Source organism: Macaca thibetana, chromosome 11 (assembly GCF_024542745.1).
Source record: "Macaca thibetana thibetana isolate TM-01 chromosome 11, ASM2454274v1, whole genome shotgun sequence".
NCBI classification, from domain to species: domain Eukaryota; kingdom Metazoa; phylum Chordata; class Mammalia; order Primates; family Cercopithecidae; genus Macaca; species Macaca thibetana.
Window position 1 is genome coordinate 6,362,562 of NC_065588.1, and position 21,097 is coordinate 6,383,658.

Consider the following 21,097-nt stretch of genomic DNA (forward strand, 5'->3'; position numbering starts at 1 on the left):
CAGAGCAAGACTCCGTCTAAAAAAAAAAATATTTCAGTGATGGACTTTGAGTAAAGCAGATTGTCCTCCACGATGTGGATGGGCCTCATCCAACTCGTCAAGGGCCTGAAGAGAACGAGAGACTGACTCCCCACTGCGGGAGAGAATTCTGCGGTGAACTGCAAGAAGGGGTCTTCCCTGGGTCTCCCACCTGACAGCCTACCCTACAGACTTGGAACTCACCAGGACTCCAAAACCCACAAGCCAATTCCTTAAAGTAAATCTCTGAATATATACACCTATGTGTCTACACTCGTGCGCACGTGTATCTTCTTGGCTGTTCTCTGGAGAACCCTGATGAACACAGCCCCTCCCTGTGGCCAGCATCGGCAGATGGTTAGTCAAGGTCACTGTCTCAAGGTCACCGTCTCCAGCTTCACAGTCACGGTGAAGCTGAATGGAGATCAGCTTTGCACAGAAACCTGTGAGGTCTTATCAGCACTTCTGGCCTCCCTGCGAGCAGGAGGGCACCACTGTAACCTGATTCTCAAGCAGCTTTAGAAAGGCACCTCCGTGGCCGGGCGCGGTGGCTCAAGCCTGTAATCCCAGCACTTTGGGAGGCCGAGACGGGTGGATCACGAGGTCAGGAGATCGAGACCATCCTGGCGAACACAGTGAAACCCCGTCTCTACTAAAACTACAAAAAAAAACTAGCCGGGCGAGGTGGTGGGCGCCTGTAGTCCCAGCTACTCGGGAGGCTGAGGCAGGAGAATGGCGGGAACCCGGGAAGTGGAGCTTGCAGTGAGCTGAGATCCGGCCACTGCACTCCAGCCTGGGCGACAGAGCGAGACTCCGTCTCAAAAAAAAAAAAAAAAAAAAAAAAAAGAAAGGCACCTCCGTGGCAGGGGCTACTCCATCTTCATAAGCAGCTTCCCTGAGTGATCTTCGGCGGACCAGGGACAGGATTTCCCATGGGTGCAGGATTGCTGGGTGAAACATCACCCTCTGCTTCCTCCAGGAGAGACATTCCCAGCTACACCCAAATGTTCCAGAGCAGAAAACCTGAGACGCTTCCATCGAGCTAAAGTGGCTTAAACAGGGAAGCGGCCTTAGAAATGCCCTGGTCAAGGCTCTTGTGTTACAGATGGGAACAGAGGTGCAGAAGGCGGAGGCCATTTGCAAAAGGACATTGGTGGCGGCAGCAGAAGCAGGGCCCACTGGCGTTGTGCCAGCCCTTTCAGGTAACTTAGGTCGATGAGAAACAAACAGGTTCCAGGACTTTCTCTAGATCATACTGCAGCAGGTGGTGGAGTGGGGATTTGAACCAGGTTCGCCACACTTTGAAACCCATGCTGTCTTTACCACCACTCCATGGGGAGGCAGAGACACCCAAGCACACACATGTATCGGCCCGGCTACATCCCCCAGTCTGTTTCTAGTTTCACGTTCCTCCCTCTTGGGCCAAACCACCACTGGAGACTCTTTTCTCCCTACAGCTCCAGGCAGCGCTGCATCACAGAAAGGTCACTCAGCTCACATTCATGGCATGCTTTCTGTATGCAAGGCAGATTAGATCTAAGGACAAACAAACGAACCCAAACCTGCCCAAACCCAGGGGACCAAACACAGACAAATACATAAGCAATGACAGTACGAAACAAGAAGTGATCAAGAGATACACAAGAGGACCCGAGAGCACTCAGGAGGCCACTTACGCTGCAGGAGGGGCCTTAGGAAACACTTCCTTGAGAAAGTGACATTTAAGCTGAGACCAAAGTATTAATACTACAAAGCAGTTACCTAAGGAAGGAAGGGCAGGGGGTGAGGGAGAGCCAGGCACACAGGTTCTAGAGCAGGTGGCCTGGTTTTGAAACCAGCACCGGCACTGCCTGCCTGTGCCTGATGCACTCAGTGCAGCTGCACTTAACTCCTCCAGCCTCAGTTTCCTCATCTGTAAAATGACTAGTAAACCTGCTCACTCCTATAATCCCAGCCCTTTGGGAGACTGAGGCAGGAGGATGACTTGACTCCAAGAGTTCAAGACCAGCCTGGACAACCTAGGGAGACCCCATCTCTAAAAAAGAAATAGACAAAACAAAACACGCCGGGCGCGGTGGCTCAAGCCTGTAATCCCAGCACTTTGGGAGGCTGAGACGGGCGGATCACAAGGTCAGGAGATCGAGACCATCCTGGCTAACACGGTGAAACCCCGTCTCTACTAAAAAATACAAAAAACTAGCCGGGTGAGGTGGCGGGTGCCTGTGGTCCCAGCTACTCCGGAGGCTGAGGCAGGAGAATGGCGTAAACCCAGGAGGCGGAGCTTGCAGTGAGCTGAGATCCGGCCACTGCACTCCAGCCTGGGCGACAGAGCCAGACTCAGTCTCAAAAAAAAAAAAAAAAAAAAAAAAAAACACAACAAAATGGATAGTAACAGTACCTACCTCTTTGGGTTGTAGTTGGGAAAACGGAGTTAGCACATCCCAGTGCTTAGAACAACATCTGACACAAAAGGTTCCTTAAATGTTCAATTAAAATATATGAAGAGGCTGGGCACGGTGGCTTACACCTATAATCTCAGCACTTTAGGAGGCCAAGGTGGGCAGATTAATGAAGGTTAGGAGTTTGAGACCAGCCTGGCCAAGATGGTGAAACCCCATCTCTACTAAAAACACAAAATTAGCCAGGCGTGGTAGTGCATGCCTGTAATCCCAGCTACTCGGGAGGCTGAGGCAGGAGAATTGCTTGAACCTGGGAGGTGGAGGTTGCAGTAAGACAAGACTGCGCCATTGCACTCCAGCCTGAGCAACAAGAGTGAAATGCCGTCTTAAAAAAAAAAAAAAGAGGCCGGGCGCGGTGGCTCAAGCCTGTAATCCCAGCACTTTGGGAGGCCGAGATGGGTGGATCATGAGGTCAGGAGATCGAGACCATCCTGGCTAACACGGTGAAACCCCATCTCTACTAAGAAATACAAAAAATAGCCGGGCGAGGTGGCAGCGCCTGTAGTCCCAGCTACTCGGGAGGCTGAGGCCGGAGAATGGCGTGAACCCGGGAGGCGGAGCTTGCAGTGAGCTGAGATCCGGCCACTGCACTCCAGCCTGGGCGACAGAGCGAGACTCCGTCTCAAAAAAAAAAAAAAAAAAAAAAAAGCAAGCACATATGAAGGGGCCAGGCATAGGGGCTCACACCTATAATCCCAACACTTTGGGAGGCTGAGGTGGGTAGATCACTTGAGCCCAGGAGTTCAAGACCAGCCTGGGCAATATAGGGAAACCTTGTCTCTACAAAAAAATACAAAAAAAAAAAAAAAAAAAAAAAAAAAAAAAAGCTGAGCTTGGTGGCTCATGCCTGTACTCCCAGCTGCTGGAGAGGCTGAGGCACAAGAATCACTTGAACCCGGGAGGCAGAGGTTGCAGTGAGTGGATATCACGCCACTGCACTCCAGCCTGGGTGACAGAACATAACTCCATCTCAAAAAAAAAAAAAGCCAGCAGTGAGCTGTATTTGCGCCGCTGCACTCCAGCAGACGCAGTTTCAGGTGCCCAAGAGGGAGTGGCGGAAGGGAGGTGAGGTGGAGAGCGGATGCCCATAAACAGGCAGGTCTGTGTGGGAGGGAAGTTCCATGAGGAGATGACGCCTTCAGCTGGGAATGGGGAGGTGGCTGGGAGTAAGCAGAGAAGGCCAGACACATCCTTAAGGGAAAATGGATGAGAAGCTTTTGAATCTGTCCGGCTGACAGTAACCGCTCACTGCCTAGGACTAGACAATTCACAAGACAGTTTCTTAACACGTCCTCATTCCATCCTCAACAGCCCCAGGGAACAGGCCTAAGACAATTTCTTAACACGTCCTCATTCCTGTTTGGGGGAAGGAAACTGAACCCGAGGGGGATTAAGGCCCTGGGCGTGTTTGTGGGGCCTTAGACCTAAACCTAGGTCTTCCAAGTGAGGCTGTCCTACAGGTGACAGCGTCTGCCCTCACTGGAGGGAAAGTTAATTATTCACAAATGAAAAAAACAAGGTGCAGGGTAATGGGAATAATATGCTAACATTTGGGTACTAAATAAGGGAAAGGAGGAATGCATACAAGAGTGTTTGCTTACAGGTGCACAGAACGTTTCTGGAAGGATGCCCAAACTCTGGTAAGGATGGGTGCCTCAAGGGAGGGAGCTGCCCAGAGGGAAGGAAGGGGACTTTTCAGTGTGTACCCGTCTGGGCCTTTGGAAATTTGACATGGTTACAGAAGCAAATATGTGCTTTAAAATACACGCAAGTGCTTTGGCTATTATGAGTAACAAATTACTTAAAACACCCACGACTAAGGTATGTTGTGATGTCACGACTGAAAACCACGTTCCCCCAAGCCCCTCCATTCCCTCCCCATGGTTCCAGGTTCCAGCCCACATCCTTGCCCCTCCCTGAGGCTCTGGCCCTGAGGCATCCATATGAACCACAGGAACCAGTGGCCCTAGGCACATATGTGGGAGGCCACAGGCCCCAGCTTCACGATCCTTGTGAATGACAGGGGACAGACCACGTCAGGCTCTGCAGCCTAGACTGTCCTGTCTGCCTCTGGGTTATCACAATTGCTCCCACTCAAGCTAGACTGAAAAAGAGGGGAGACCAGGTGCCGTGGCTCATGCCTATAATCCCAGCACTTCGGGAGGCTGAGGTGGAAGGATTGCTTAAGCAGTAGATCAAGACCACCCTGGGCAACATATAGCATGACCCTGTCTCTACAAAAAACAAAAATAGGCCGGCGCGGTGGCTCATGCCTGTTATCCCAGCACTTTGGGAGGCCGAGGTGGATGGATCACCTGAGGTCAGGAGTTCAAGACCAGCCTGGCCAACATGGTGAAACCTCATCTCTACTAAAAACTACAGAAATTAGCCAGGCGTGGTAGTGGACGCCTGTGATCCCAGCTACTCAGGAGGCTGAGGCAGGGAGAATTGCTTGAACCTGAGAGGCAGAGGTTGCAGTGAGCCGAAACTGCACCATTGTACTCAAGCTTGAGTGACAACAGCGAAACTTTATCTCAAATAAATAAACAAATAAAAATAGGGCAGTGGAGCACAGGTGTAGTCCCAGCTACCGGGGAGGCCGAGGCAGGAGGACTGCTTGAGGCCAGGAGTTCAGTGAGCTATGATGGCACCACTGCACTTCAGTCTGAGTGACAGAGCAAGATCCTGTCTCAAAAAAAAAAAAAGTATAAACTTAAAAATATACATCAGTGTAGTATGGGAAGTTATATGGGAAGTTAATATTTTAAAAAATAAAATATTAATTTAAAAATAATAAAAAATTTAAAAAACAAGAGATTCTTGTCCAGAATTGAAAGCACAAAGGGACGGAAGAGTTGAGGGCCCCAGGAGGAGCCACACAGCAAGCCTCCTATTCAGAGAGCAGACGGCGCTCAGGCGCCCACGCCAGGCCCGAAATGGCCATCTCTCTAGTGGGCTACCTCTTTTTCTGCTTTCTCTGTGTGTCTTCCTGCTTCTGCCCCCTCTACCAGGAGGCCCAGCTCATCACATCGCTCAGACACCAAAGCCCCCCAGGGACCCCTGGTCAGCTATGATGGGGCTGCCCTTGGGCAGGGTGCCCAATGCTGGGCCAATCAGCTGAGGTCAGAGGGGACAGGGCCATGTGGGTCAGGACAGGAAATGCACGCCCTAGGAACGGGCAGCAGGGAGCCGGGGAGAAGCTCAGTTTCCCTCAGAGGGGGCTGTAGGCGGGGCATTCATATGGTGCACCAAAAACCTCCAGGATGCCCTCAGTTCAGCAGCCTTAGTTCACCTCTCCAGGCCGGCCTGGCCTCACCTGACCTCCAGGCACTGCCTTCCCTGGATGTGTACTTGGGAACAGAGGTGAGGACACCTTCCCCCATCTAAGAGCCAGGAGAAATATCACCGATATTTGTTACAAGGGAGAAGGCCCAGCTTTATAAATACCTGCCTACAAAGGGCCCTCACAGGTACCCTCCTCCCTTCCTTCCTCATCCCCAGCCTCCGGCAGCCACCCCGCTTGCTGCCTTTGCCAGGGCTCCAGCAGTAGTGAAAATATTTGGAGATTTTGGCCAATCCACGATGCAAAAAAGAAAAAAGAGAGAGAGAGAAAAACAAATAAACCACCAGGAAAGCATGGGATTTTAAAATCAGAAAGACCTGGATTTTCTTCTAACTCTGCCACTCACTGGCTCTGTGCTCTTAGACCAGGCACTTAACCTCACTCAGTTTCTTCACTGTGAAGTGGGAGGAACAACACCTAATTCACAAGATTGTCAGGAGAATGCAAAGTGACATGACACTTTTCATACATGAAAAAGCCATCCCACTACTGGGCGCACAGTAGAGGCTCACAATGGCTGCCCCGCCATTCCCTTTCTCTCTCCCTACATTTTCCCTTCCTGTCCTCCTTCAGCATCGCGGCCACACTCTATTCCCCAGTAATCCCATATATTACTCAGGACTCTTGGTTGCAAGTGACGGTAAACCTCATTCAGACTGGCCGATGCAGGAAACGAAAGTCTTTGGTTTTGTGGACCCGAACCATTCAGGCACGGTGGGCTCCAGGGTACACATGGCACCACCAGGGGTTGGTCTGACTTTGGGCATTTACCAGCTCTGCTTCCCTCATTTTCAGGTGTATTCTTCATTCATTCGTTCATTCATCAAATTTTTCTTTTCTTTTCTTTTCTTTTTTTTTTGAGACTGGGCAACAAGAGCAAAACTCCGTCTCAAAAAAAAAAAAAAGATTCCTCATGGGCTGCGAGCTGCTGCTGGCCAGGGCTGCTGTCATCTCAAGGCTCAAATGGAGAAGCAATGAGCCACTTACTTCCACGCTGACTCACCGGGCTTTGATGGGTTCAGTTCTTCACCAGATGCTAGACGGAGGCTCTCAGTTCCTTGTTGACTACTGGCCAGAGGCCTCGCACTGTTCCTCCAACAACACAGCTTGATGCAGCAAAGAACGCAAGCCAAGAAGGAGAGAGACAGCCTGCAAGACAGCAGTCACAGGTTTTCATAACCTAATCTCAGGAGCCATATCCACTGCTTTTACCATATACTCTTTATTATTATCATTATTTTTTAAGACAGGGTCTCATTCTGTTGCCCAGGCTGGAGTGCAGTGGTGCAATCACAGCTCACTATAGCTTTAACCTCCCAGGCTCAAATGATCCTCCCACCTCATCCTCCTGAGTAGCTGGGACTACAGATGTGCACCACCACATCTGGCTAATTTTTGTATTTTTTGTAGAGATCAGATCTCACTATGTTGCCCAGGGTGGTTGCAAGCTCCTGGGTTCAAGCAATCCCCCCATCTCAATCCCAAAATGTTGAGATTTACAAGTGTGAGCCACCTGCCCCCCCCCCCCCCCCATTTTGCAGTATTCTATAGGTTAGAAGTAAGTCACCAGGTTCAGCCCACGCTCAGGGGAGGGGATTACACAAGGGCATGACCACCAGGAGGCTGGGATCACCTGAGCCAGAAGCTGCCTACCTCAGAGGCCAGTGCAAGAACTTCAGTTTCACTCTAAGTGTCCTGGGAAACTATTATTGGGCTTTGAGTGAAAATATAGCATTATCCAACTTATGTCTTTTTTTTTTTTTTTTTTTGAGATGGAGTCTCACTGTGTTGCCAGGCTGGAGTGCAGTGGCTCACTGTAACCTCCAACTCCCGGGCTCAAGTGATTCTCCTGCTTCAGCCTCTTGAGTAGCTGGGATTACAGGCAAGCACCACCACGCCCAGCTAATTTTTGTATTTTTAGAAGAGACGGAGTTTCACCATTTTGGCCAGGATGGTCTCGATCTCCTGACTCCATGATCCACCCGCCTAGCCCTCCCAAAGTGCTGGGATTACAGGCATGAGCCACAGTACCTGGCCCAATTTACCTTTAAAGGTTATTCTGAGGCCAGGGGCAGTGGCTCATGCCTGTAATCCCAGCACTTTGGGAGGTGGAGGCGGGCAGATCACGAGGTCAGGATATCGAGACCATCCTGGCTAACACGGTGAAACCCTGTCTCTACTAAACATACCAAAAAAAAAAAAAAAAAAAATTAGCTGGATGTGGTGGCACATGCCTGTAGTCCCAGCTACTTGGGAGGCTGAGGCAGGAGAATCGCTTGAACCCGGGAGGGGAAGGTTGCAGTGATCCGGGATCATGCCACTGCACTCCAGCCTGGCGACAGAGTGAGACTCAGTCTTAAATAAATAAATAAATAAATAAAGGCCATTCTGACTCGTGTTGAGCATAGACTGTGGGAGGTGGGGAAGGTGGGAGTTAGGAAACTAGCGAGGAGGTCGAGCAGGATTCCAGGTGGGGGAACCAGCTGGTAGCCATGGACAGAGTGAGGAGTGGCTGGGTTCGGATCTGCCTTGCAGGATTTCCTAATGGATTGAGTGTTGGTGCGTGACACAGAGTCAAAGGTAGCTGCAAGGGGTTTGGCCCTGCGCACCTGGAAAAGTGCAGTGTTGAGACACGCAGCAACAGCTCCCCACCTAACTTCATAGTCCTGAGCAACCCTAGCAGAATGAAAACGCTGCTTCCCAACGACTCCAGCTGGAACACAGTGGAACGTAGTAGGCACTCACCACTCACTGCTGAGTGGTAAATAAGTTTATTCAACCGATGTTTATTTCAACCTACTCAGCACCAGGCCCCATGTCTACACAGTGAAGACAGACACAGTCTTTGCATTTCTGAAGTTTGCAGTCAAGCTTCCTATCTGATGAAACTAAGGCAGGTAGAGAGATGAATGATTGGCTACGATGCCCACCTTCCTGGGGAATGTGGTATCTTTACGGAAAGTTTTTAGACCACAAAAATGGCCCTCAAACTTCAGGTTTCAGCCTGGCTATTTCCAGGCAGGGAAGCCTTCTGGGTGCATCTCAGATTACACCTGGGAGGCCACCCCACCCACACACTCAGCCTGCCAGAGCCCTGACCACAAAAAAAGGTGCCCTGAGACAGCTGCCTTCCTTTTTTTTGTTTTGAAACAGACTCCATTGCCCAAGCTGGAGTCCAGTGACGTGATCTCAGCTCACTGCTCAGCTCAGCACTGCTTGGCTTGGCTTGGTTTCCAGGGCTCAGGTGATTTTCCACCTCAGCCTTCTGAGTAGCTGGGACTACAGGCATGCACCATCATGCCCGGCTAAATATTGTGTGTGTGTGTGTGTGTGTGTGTGTGCGCGCGTAGTTTTGTAGAGACAGGGTCTCGCCATGTGGTCTCACACTCCTGGGCTCAGGCAATCTGCCCACCTTGCCCACCCCAAGCGCTGGGATTACAGGCATGAGCCACCGCACCCAGCCTCCCCCTTCATTGTTGAGACATTCTCTGTAGCACTCAGGGTCTCAGCAGCAAACAGAATATATCCAAAAGGGGTGACCAAGGAGAATTCTACAGAACAGCCTATCATAGAGAGGTGGGCGGCGTTGACGGACATCCACAAGGGACAAGGGACAGTGAGGCCCACTGCGGCCAGCAAGAGCCGAGGCCCCTCCCCTCCAGGGCTGGGGAGCAGGGGAAGGAGCAGCAAACCCGAGCCAGGAGACCTGGAGCTTCGGCGGGAGCTGCTGACCGGCGCTGTGGCCTTCAGGAGAGGGAGGTAGCCACTGCCCACCAGCAGCCCAGCAGGGAGTGGGTACCCCCTCTACTCCCCTCTCACCCTCCAATTCCTGCTCATACCTCCCGCTGGCTGACCGAAAGGGAGCCTGGCAGAAGCAGGCAGAAGTCAGCCTGGGGCCCCGGGGCATGGGGAGCGGGGTGGAGTGCGTGTCCGCAGGGCACACAGGGAGGGGCCAGCACACGCTCTTTATCCCAGAGGCCCCACCTGCTTCCTTTGGTCAGGCTGGGAAACTGAGGCAAGGGCCGCTCAACCTGAAGAAACTGAACTCCACAGCAGGCAGAAGCCTGAGGGGTTCAAGCTGGGAAAAGGCACAACCACCAGTACGCAGTTTGGGGCTGTGGGGGAGGGGTGTGGGTGTTTGGCTATCACCATGGCAACCACTCTAAGCTGCCATCCAGGTCAGGCCAGGGAATGGCTGGAAGTCACTTTTTCCATCACCTACCCATTCCAGTCCCATCCCTCTTTCCTTCCTCCTTGGCCCCACACAGAGTGACTTCCCCTGTTGCTCCGTTCCCAAGCATGAGAACAATGGATGCTGCTGGCTCAGGGTAGGGTGATAAGCTCGGGCTGGCGTACCGTGTCGTGGGGGGAGGAAAGGAGAAGGGAAGAAGTTACAGAAGGAGATGGCACAGGGGGTACCAGAGAACCGAGAGTGAAGGAGAGAGGATTACGGCGGAGGGCCGCTGTCCAGGAGGGGTGACCTGCCACCTAGCACGTTCAGCCTGTGGTCAGCAAGCAGCTTTCATTGGTGTGGCGACACCAGGGCGTACCAAACTCTGTCTGTCCTGCCCCTGCCAGTGGGACAAGGAGCAAGGCCCAGGATGGGAGGGGATTTTATTCATTCCCCCTTATAAATGCACCAAAAAGGGTTACCAGGGAGCTGCAGATTCTAGACAGACAGGGCACCAAGTCTCCCTCCAGCACAGACTCCTAGAAGAAGGATGTTCCTTTTTGCTTAGAAAGGCAAAGGTGGGAAGCGAGGGGGCCATAGCCTTACTTAGGGGACTTCATTGTGACACAGGCTTTTGATGCTGGTCAGTCCTGCTGGGCCAGGTTACTCCAGGAAGCAGGGCGAAGGCGGCCAAGCCACTCTCCTCTCCCACAGGCCTCCCCTCAGTCTCTGCTCTGCAGCCCCTCTCAGGGCCACTTTGCTCTAATCCTCCTCTCCTCCCTCCCAATTCCAACCTGCCCCCCTGAGCTCATTTGGTTCAAATTCTTCCTCTGCATAAAGTCTTTGATCGCTGGTCACATAGGCTGCACTACCCCGGTGAAATTCCAACACATTCACTGCTTAGAGCACGCAGTTTTCACCCAGCATGACACACTTATCTTCCGATGTGGATTGCCTTACTGCCCTACAAACAGCCCAGAATTGCCTCACACCCAACTACGTGCACTCGGATTCAATGAGGAGCAGAGGCAAGATTCTAGGACCTCCCATTGTCAGAGATTTTAATATCAGCCGCTGACATCTTGGGGGTTTCCTAAAAAGGGCAATTACCCCTCACTCTGCCAAACAGGCAAGAGAAAGCTCTGTCAGGGTCACACCGGTGTCATCCACAGGCACCAAAGCACGTCTTTGCAGACTATCCTATTTGAATCGCACGGCAATTTTGTGAGGTACCCATTTAACAGGTGAGGAAATTGAGGGTCAAAGAGGTTAAATGGCATGTCCCAGGGCACAGTTAGTCTAGAACACAGGTCCCTAGACTCCTAGCTTAACACCTGGAACCCAGGAGAAATACCTAGTATCCAAAGAAGAACAAAAAAGGCTATCAAACCAGGTGTGGTGGCTCACGCCTGCACTCCCAGCACTTTGGGAGGCCGAGGCAGGTGGATCACTTGAGGCCAGGAGTTTGAGACCAGCCTGGCCAACATGGTAAAACCCCATTTCTACCAAAAATGCAAAAAATTAGCCGGGCATGGAGACACACGCCTGTAATCCCAGCTACTCGGGAGGCTGAGGCACGAGAATCACTTGAACCCAAGAGGCGGAGGTTGCAGTGAGCTGAGGTCGCACCACTGCACTCCAGCCCGGTCGACAGGGCAAGACGCCATCTCAAAAAAAAAATAATAATAATAATCAGTGCTATGAAGCTGGGAGATACCTGACCCAACGTTACTCCAGGGTGGAAAGCAATACTAAAAGAGGAGAAACAACTTGCCCCGGAGAAGGGGAGATGCAATCCCTCCCTCCAGCCCACACAGGGAAGCAGACAGATGTAAGCGCTCAAGAGAGTCTCCCGGCTGCCAGCATGGCTGCTCTGAGCTCTCAGGGTTCAAGGGTCCAACCCCAGGTGAAAAGCTCAGAGGAGGGTCTACTCTGCCCAGAACCTCTGAGGGAATGAACTCCACTGGGAGGGGGAGAATACTGGTGCCTGGTCAGGAGGGAAATCCAGTAAACTGAGGCAGGGGCCAGAAGAGGCTGAGAAGGGACAGGAGTCCAAAAGCAGCACTCACCTCTAACTTCCATTCCAAAACAGCCCTATGGGAAAATCCTGGGCACCCTTTACCAAGGAGAAGAAAGGGAGTCCACCCTGAAGTCTGCAAACATAGCTGCACAGGAAAACCACGGGAACTGTTTCTTCCAAGTACAGATTCCTAGGGCTACCTCGGTCTAGCTTGTTGAAATCCAGATGCCCAGGCAGAAGCACAGATGTACTCAATCGGAATCTCTCGGGAGGGCTCAAGCACAAGCCTCCCCTTTAAGTCTACTGTATTAATGTACAATCGAGGTTGAGAACCACTGCTTTCAAAAGGTTGGGGGCATCTGTGTGTTGAACGTGTCTCGAGAGATTCTAATGAACCCCAAGTCAGCCCTGCTCTGCTCACAGGTATATGGGAAAACTTGCTAAAAGGCAACTCACCCCAAATCAGCAAGTGTCATCTACAAAACCAGCCAGGGGCCGGGTGCGGAGGCTCACGCCTGTAATCCCAGCACTTTGAAAGACCAAGGCGGGCGGATCACCAAGTCAGGAGTTCAAGACCAGCCTGGGCAACATGGTGAACCCCCGTCTCTACTACAAACATAAAAAATTAGCTGGGCATGGTGGCATGCATCTGTAATTCCAGCTACTGGAGAGGCTGAGGCAGGAGAATTGCTTGAACCCAGGAGGTGGAGGTTGCAGTGAGCCGAGATCTCGCCACTGCACTCCAGCCTAGGCAACAGAGCGAGACTCCATCTCAGAAAAACAAACAAACCAACCAACCAGCAAGGGGACTGGTGGGAGCCAGAGACCAGGTCCTGGGGCCATAGGGAGAGCTAGCAAGGAGGAAAGAGGCAACTGGAAACAACTAGAGAGCCTGGTCCTCTGGCGGCAGGAGCAGAGCAAGCAAGGGCAGCAGATTTCCATAAGGAAAGTGGCTCCTCCTCCCAGGGCTGAGTTTAACAGTTTGTTCTTTCGACTCTGTGAAGGGCTGAACCCGTGACAGTAAGTATGTTACCAGACCCCACCAATGTCTGAACACGGCCTCTAAAGTTAGGGAGTCAGGGGAATTCTCACACTATATTTCCTAGCTGTGTGCTCTTGCGAAAGTTACCTTGCTTCTCTGAGCTTCTGTTTCCTCAGCTACCATACAGAGATAAATAATAGCACTTATGTCCTTGTGTGGTTGTGAAAATCAAATGAGATCATTAATGCCTGAGGAGCCCTTGGAACAATACCTGGCACACATAAAGATTAGCTAGTAGGCACAGATATATAAATATCCATACATGTTTCTATAAATATGCATCTATATATGTAATTATATACCTCAAATTATACACACAAAATAATACAGTTGATCCTTGAACAACATCTGCATGCATTGGGGCACCAATCCTCAAGCAGTCAAAAATAATTTTTTTTTTTTTCAATGACAGCGTTCTCGCTTTTGCCCAGTCTTGTGTTGAACTGGGGTACTCAAGCAATCCTCCAACCTCAGCCTTCTGAGTAGCTAGGACTACAGGCTCCCACACCTGAGCATAACTTTTGGCTCCCCAAAAACTACCAATAGCCTACTGTTGACTGGAAGCCTTACAGATAACATAAACAGTGGGTAAATACATATTTGATGCTATATGTATTATATATTGTATTCTTATAATAAGGGAAGGTAGAGAAAAGAAAATGTTATTAGGAAAATAGTAAGAAAGAGAAAGTGTATTTACTATTCATAAATGGAAATAGATCAGGCATAAAAGCTGAGGAGGAGGGAGAGGAGGGATGGTCTTGCTGTCCCAGAGACGGTAGAAAATTCTCGAATAAGCGTACTCTCGTACTCTCGCAGTTGAACGCCCTGTTGCTCAGGGTCACCTGTATCTGTAAAATGCAATCGTAGCGGAGTGCTGACTACACGCCAGTCACTATTTTAGGCACTTTGCATGCACCTTGTGAGTGGGAAGCCCAGCAGGGCTGACTTGTGAATTCTGGGACTATCTGGAGCGTCCCCGCGTCCGTGGGCGGGATCTCCAAGGTGAAGCCGGTGGCCCAGGTTTGGCAAGTTTTCCGCAGCTTTAACACACTCGGATTCTGAGCCAGATCCTGTCAGGACACCTTCAACCTGCCAAGCGGGGACCCACCCAGGAGTTCCTATTTTTCCCTGATCTGCTCTGAGAAGAGGCCAAAACACCGGGGCACACCGAAGGAAGAGTGGGCTTTCTCCCCACGTGTTTTGCTGGGGGGCACATTTCCCCCCGCGGCGGCCGCCCACGGCCGGTCCTTGGCAGCGCTGTCCCTCGAATCCAGGCCGAGCCGGGGCGGGCCCCGAAACCCGCTCTGGGAGGGAAGCTGCGCCCGGCCCCAGGAGAGGCGCCCGGCCCCAGGAGAGGCGCCACGGGAGGGCCCGCGGGAACGGCCTGGCCCAGGCCGGCGCGCCCTGCCCTGTGATCCCGGGAGGCGCGGTCTCCTGGCGGCAGGGGAGTCCCGGGAGCGTGCAGCGCAGCGCAGAGCCTGGGATCCCCGAGATTCAGGGCGAGCCGGCGGTCAGGGCGCGGCCGGGCAAGGAAGCGAGGGGCGGAGGGGGCGCGGTAGGCCCACGGAGGGCTGACTCATCCGCGCGGCGCCCTGACTCACCCGCGGCCCCCGGCGGCCCCGTTCTGCCGCGCCCCCTCGCGGCCACGCGCGGAAGTGCAGCCGGGGTGCCCCGCCCCGCCCCGCCCCGCCAGCGCCCTCCTCAGAGCGCCGAGCTGTTTTTAAGCTCCGGCGACAAAGTGCCAATCGGCGGCAACCCGGAAATCCAGAAAGGACATATGGGGTGCATTGGAGTATTTTTGCATTTTCTTGTAGATAATGGGGTCTCGCTCTGTCGCCCAGGCTGGAGTGCAGTGGCGCGATGTCGGCTCACTGCAACCTCCACGTCCCAGGCTCAAGCGATCCTCCCACCTCCGCCTCCTGGCTAGCTGGGACCACAGGGGCGCGCCACCACACCCGACTAATTGTTTCATTTTTTGTAGAGACCGGATCTTGCGGAATCGTCCAGGCTGCTCTGGAACTTCTGGCCTCAGCCCATCCTTCGGTCTCGGCTCCCAAAGCGCTGGGATTATAGGCACAAGCCACTGCCCCCGCGCCCACTTCTGCTTTTAAAACATGAGTCTCAGGGCCCTCTCCTGGTACCTCCTGTCCCCCAAGGCCATCTCTCCTCTGGCTTCTCTTCTCACTTCAACCAGCAGAGAGACAAGGGTTCCTCATGAGAGCCACTCCTTTGCAAAAGTCCCCCATTCATTCCCTTCCCTCTCTCTCCCTCCGTCATACTCTCCTGACAAAGCCTTGCCCTGGATGAACCGCTCCAGGCCACGCCAACAGTGCCCAGCATTGGTGGAGGAAACACAACCAGGAGAGGGTACCAGGAGCCACAGCCAAGTGGGAACTGGAAGCTGGAACAGCCCAACTACCCACCCAGCCTGCAGAGGAGAGACCAGAAATAGCCTTAGCTTCCAGGGAGATGGCCAGTGATCTCATCCTGCGCCTGGTCGGCAGGCCGTTGAGAGCAGCGGTCTCTTCTCTCTTGCTCTCCACCCCATCCGGACTTGTAAGCCCCGTTTGCCCACAGTAGTCCCTCAATAGAAATGTACGAAATGAATGGATGGATGAGGGGCTCTGGGCTGCAAGGGAGAAGGAAGCAAGCAGAAAGCCTTCCTCATCAGGGGGCTTCCTCCTCCACTGTCATCCCCAAGGGACTAAGGTCCCGAATGTGAGTGCCTAGCAGATCCATGCCTGGCTCCAGCACCCTGACTTGGAGCCCTCTGCCTGGAACAGTTACCCACTTCTCCTTCCCGGTGGAGCTGGGTCCTGAGATGGTGGCGAATTCACTGGCATTGAACAGAGACTGGACTAACAAGGGCGACCAGCACTTACCCAGTGCCACCTACCACCGTGCCGAGCATAGATTTGTATTTAATACACCTACCGTGGGAGGCAGGAGGCTGCTATTGTGCCCATACTAGGAGAAGGGAATGAAGACTTAAGGAATGGCATAAGGATCATTTGCATAGCTCTTAGTTATTTGGGCAACACATTCATTTAATTCCACAGCAATGTGGGGAATATGAGGGACTCTTCCCTGCCTTCCAGGTCAGCGACAGAAAAAACAAATGATTTGCTCAAGGCCACACAGCCCCAAGTCCTCAAACACCAAGTTCTGGCCTTTTTCCATTTGCCACCACTGCCACTCCACCTTTCCCCACCCCTAGGCAGCAAGAGTGACTCACGCTCTGAACTCACTCCACATCCCATTTACAGCACCCATGAGTAACTCTCCCTTTTAATAGCTTTGCACCAAGAATGAACCTAAACAAACCCCTTGCTGGGATGTGGACTCCTCCTTCTCTTTAGTTCCCGCTGTGTCTCCAGTTCCTAGAATGGCCAGATCCTGGGACTCAATCGGTTTGTTGAGTGAATTAAACCTACACCAAAGGACGCCAGGCAGTGCCGAACAGACCTCAAAGACTGGAGGAGAGGGAAGTGAAGGAGAGGGGGTGGGAGTCAGTTCTGGTCCCAGAAAGAAAAGAGACACTTCCTAGCATTCCTTTAGTGGCCAGTCTTCATGCCTCATATCCTATGGGGTCGGAAAATTGTTCCTCACATCTCGTCTCCATCTTATTCTCACATTCCCCACACACCTTAGGAGCAGGAAATGAGGTTGGTGTCCTCCTGGCTCCCCATGGCTGCTTCCAGAAGTTACGCCCCCCCCCCACCCCTTATGAACATCCTTTAAGAAGCAGGGCATCCCGTTCCAGCGCTCTCTCCTCCTCACTGTCTTCTTCTGGCCTCCTGCTCACCCCCTCATTTCCTGAAGGCTCAGCCCCTGGCTCCTGTCTTGCTCTGCACCCACTCCTCTCATTATTCCAGGCAGCCTCCTCCTCCACGCGAGGGACCTGTCCACCACCAGGGCCCCTTTGTTCGTTGTCCTCTTCCTCTCTGATTACCACTTCCTCCACCCCAGCCTCCCACTCCTGGGGCCACATCCTGACCTTGTCGTTTACCTGAAACTGACCTACCTCGGAGGCCCCGGCTCCATCCCCCTCTCTGTCTACCTGTCCCCCAAGGCCATCTCTCCTCTGGCTTCTCTTCTCACTTCAACCAGCAGAGAGACAAGGGTTCCTCATGAGAGCCACTCCTTTGCAAAAGTCCCCCATTCCCTTCCCTCTCTCTCCCTCCGTCATACTCTCCTGACAAAGCCTTGCCCTGGATGAACCGCTCCAGGCCACGCCAACAGTGCCCAGCATTGGTGGAGGAAACAACACCTGAGCAGATGAGGGCACTGTCCCTTCTTACTCGCCACCCTCCAGTGGGCTCCCAATGGCACCAACAGACCTAAGATGTTTGTGAAGTTGGTTCTCGCCCACTCTCCGCTGTGGCCACTATGCAGTCTCCAGCGGCCTAGAACTCTCCCCAACCATGCCCCCGATTTCACCTGACACACTTCTCCCTTCGTGGGGAATGTAGAGTCATCAGATAAGAACTTTCTTAAATTCCTAAGGCCAAATTCACCACTTACATGAGAACCCGCCTCTTATTTCTCTCCTGATAGCACGGAAGAGGGGACCCCAAAAACCAGCCATCCACAGGCGCCCTGGGCTCTGTCCTCTCATGTGTCCCCACTCTGCCAACTGCATCTTCACCCTCTCCCTGCCAGATCTTCCCTTCAGCATCAAAACATGAATTTGGGGGCCGGGCGCAGTAGCTCACACGTGTCATCCCAGCACTTTGGGAGGCCCAGGTGGGCGGATTACCTGAGGTTAGAAGTTCGAGACCAGACTGGCCAACATGGGGAAATCCCATCTCCACTAAAAATACAAAAATTAGCCAGGTGTGGTGGCGCTCACCTGTAATCCCAGCTACTCGGGAGGCTGAGGCAGGAGAATCACTTGAACCCAGGAGATGGAGGTTGCGGTGAGCTGAGATTGTGCTACTGCACTCCAGCCTGGGTGAAGGAGTGAGACTGTCTCAAAACAAAACAAACAAACAAAAAACCCCATGCATGTGGTAACACGGGCATCTTAAAAAGCCAAAACGATCACCCAAAGCTCCCTCCTTTCCACCTCCCCCTCGCTCAAGACTGCCCCATTTCTCTGCTGTCTTTCAGAGCCCAGCCTCTCTGGAGCTGCCTGTTCACGAGGTTGCACCTCCCTCACCTCCATTCTCTCTTGTCTGGCCTCTGCCGCTCCCTCCCGCCTGAAACTGCTCTTGTCCAAGTCACCAACAGCACAGTGGGTGCCTCATCCTCTCCCCATTGTCTTTCACAGGGGACGCCTCCATTGTGAGCCACTCCCCGCTCAGTCAGCTCCTGGTGCTGAGCCTCCTGCTTTTCCTCCCACTATGTGCCTCTTCCAGCAACTCTAAGCATCAGGGGCTGGTCTCGGCCCCCTTCCTCTGCATTTGCACTCTGCCTAGGCCTAGACCATCGCTTGCCTTAGATACCATCCCCAGCACGTTGACTCCCGACGTCTCTCTCTGGCACAGACTTCCACTCAGCTCAAGACTCATACCTGACTGCCTACTTGACCTCACCACGTGAAAGCCTCCAGGACCTTAACGCAGAGCCTTGCTGTCCACCCGTCCCATCAGCAGGCCCACACCACATGACAGGCCAGCCCAACTCTGACCTGGACCACAAAACACCCTTGCGCTTTCCACTGCACCCAATCTCTCCTCCACCCCAGCCAGAGTGGTTCTGGAATTTGTACCAAGTTCATGTATTTTATAATTCCCAAAACATTAATTAAAAAGAAAAAAAAATAACTTGAAAGCAGGGTATCAGGCCGGGCGCGGTGGCTCAAGTCTGTAATCCCAGCACTTTGGGAGGCCGAGACGGGCGGATCACGAGGTCAGGAGATCGAGACCATCCTGGCTAACACGGTGAAACCCCGTCTCTATCAAAAAAATACAAAAAATTAGCCGGGCGAGGTGGCGGGCGCCTGTAGTCCCAGCTACTGGGGAGGCTGAGGCAGGAGAATGGCTTAAACCCGGGAGGCGGAGCTTGTAATGAGCTGAGATCCGGCCACTGCACTCCAGCCTGGGCGACAGAGCGAGACTCCGTCTCAAAAAAAAAAAAAAAAAAAAAAAAAAAAAAAAAAAAAAAAAAAAAAAAAAAGAAAGCAGGGTATCAAAGAGATACCTGTACACCCATGTTTATAGAAGCATTATTCACAACAGCCAAAAGATGGAACCTGCCGGGGCACAGTGGCCCACACCCATAATCCCAGCACTTTGGGAGGCCAAGTCAGGCGGATCACTTGAACCCAGGAGTTCAAGACCAGTCTGGGCAACATGGCAAGCCTCTGTCTGTACAAAAAAATTTTTTTTAATTTTAAAAATTAGTTTGGTGTGGTGGTGTTTGTCTGTAGTCCCAGCTACTCGGGAGGCTGATGCAGGAGGATCACTTGAGCCCAGGAGGTTGAGGGCGCAGTGAGCTGTTTGTGCCACGGCACTCCAGCCTGGGCAACAGAGTGAGACTCTGCCACAAAAACAAAACAGAACAAAAAAAGGAACCTTCCCAGTGTCCATCAGCAGATGAGTGGATAAGCAAAATGCTATATACAGTGGAATATTATTCAGCCTGAAAAAGGAAGGAAATTCTGACACATGCTATAACATGAATGAACAGTGAGGAAATTATGCAAAGTGAAATACGTCAGTCACAAAAGGACAAGTACTGTATGAGTCCACTTAGCGTCGTCGAGATCACAGAGAAAGAAGTAGAATGGCAGTTGCCTGGGGGAGGGGAGAATAGGGGGGTTATTGTTTAATGGGTTCAGAGATTCAGCTTGGCAAGGTGCAAAGAGTTCTGGAAATAGGTTGCACTGCAGTGTGAATGCATTTAGTACAACTGAAATGTACCCTTAAAAATGGTTAAGATGGCCGGGCGCGGTGGCTCACGCCTGTAATCCCAGCACTTTGGGAGGCCGAGGTGGGCAGATCACGAGGTCAGGAGATCGAGACCATCCTGAAACCCCGTCTCTACTAAAAATACAAAAAAATTAGCCAGGCGTGGTGGCGGACGCCTGTAGTCGCAACTACTTGGGAGGCTGAGGCAGGAGAATGGCATGAACCTGGGAGGCGGAGCTTGCAGTGAGCCAAGATCACACCACTGCACTCCAGCCTGGGTGAAAGTGCGAGACTCCACCTTAAAAAATAAATAAATAAATAAAAAGGTTAAGATGGGGCCGGGCGTGGTGGCTCATGCCTGTAATCCTAGCACTTTGGGAGGCTGAGGAGAGTGAATCACCTGAAGTCAGGAGTTTGAGACCAGCCTGACCAACATGGAAAAACCCCATCTCTACTAAAAAGACAAAATTAGCCGGGTGTGGTGGTGCACGCCTGTAATCCCAGCTACTCAGGAGGCGGAGGCAGGAGAATCACTGGAACCTGGGAGGTGGAGGTTGCACTGAGCCGAGATCGTGCCACTCCACTCCAACCTGGGCAACAAGATCGAAACTCCATCTCAAAAAAAAAAAGGTTAAGATGGTACATTTTATGTTTTTTTGGTTTGTTTTTTTGCCATGATTAAAAAGAAAAACCCATAAATTAGCTCAAGTTTCTTTCTCCCTTGCTTTTACTTCTTGGTTTTTTGAGAGGAAGTCTTGCTCTGTTGCCCAGGCTGCAGTGCCATGGCGCGATTTCGGCTCACTCTGCCTCCCGGGTTCAAGTGATTCCCCCATCTCAGCTTTCACCATGTCAGTCAGGCTGGTCTTGAACTCCTGACCTCAGGTGATCCACCTACCTTGGCCTTCCAAAGTGCTGGGATTACAGGCGTGAGGCACTGGCCCAGCCTCTCCCTTGCTTTAAACTCCACGATGGTGTCCCGTTTCACTTAGAATAAAATCTGAATTACTGGCCTGGCCTAGAAAAGCCCTGCTGACTGCACCCCCTGCCCAGCCAGGCCGGGCTCTCCCTCCCTGTGGACTCTATCCCAGCTTCACCTTGAGCTAATACGCTGTTTCCTCGGACAAGCCTCCCCTAGCCAGTGTACCCGCAGGTTTCCCCACGGCCTCTGCTGCGCCCTGTTCATTTCT

General features: G+C 52.3%; 1 long non-coding RNA gene across 1 annotated transcript in view; it reads right to left on the minus strand.

Moving 5' to 3' along the window:
* Positions 1-5,337: 5,337 nt before the first annotated feature.
* The window catches only part of LOC126930468 (uncharacterized), a 44,354-nt gene continuing 28,594 nt past the window's right edge, over positions 5,338-21,097 (minus strand). The window contains exon 3 of the long non-coding RNA XR_007717598.1: positions 5,338-6,969. This is a non-coding gene — a long non-coding RNA (uncharacterized LOC126930468). The remainder of the gene's footprint in view (positions 6,970-21,097) is intronic.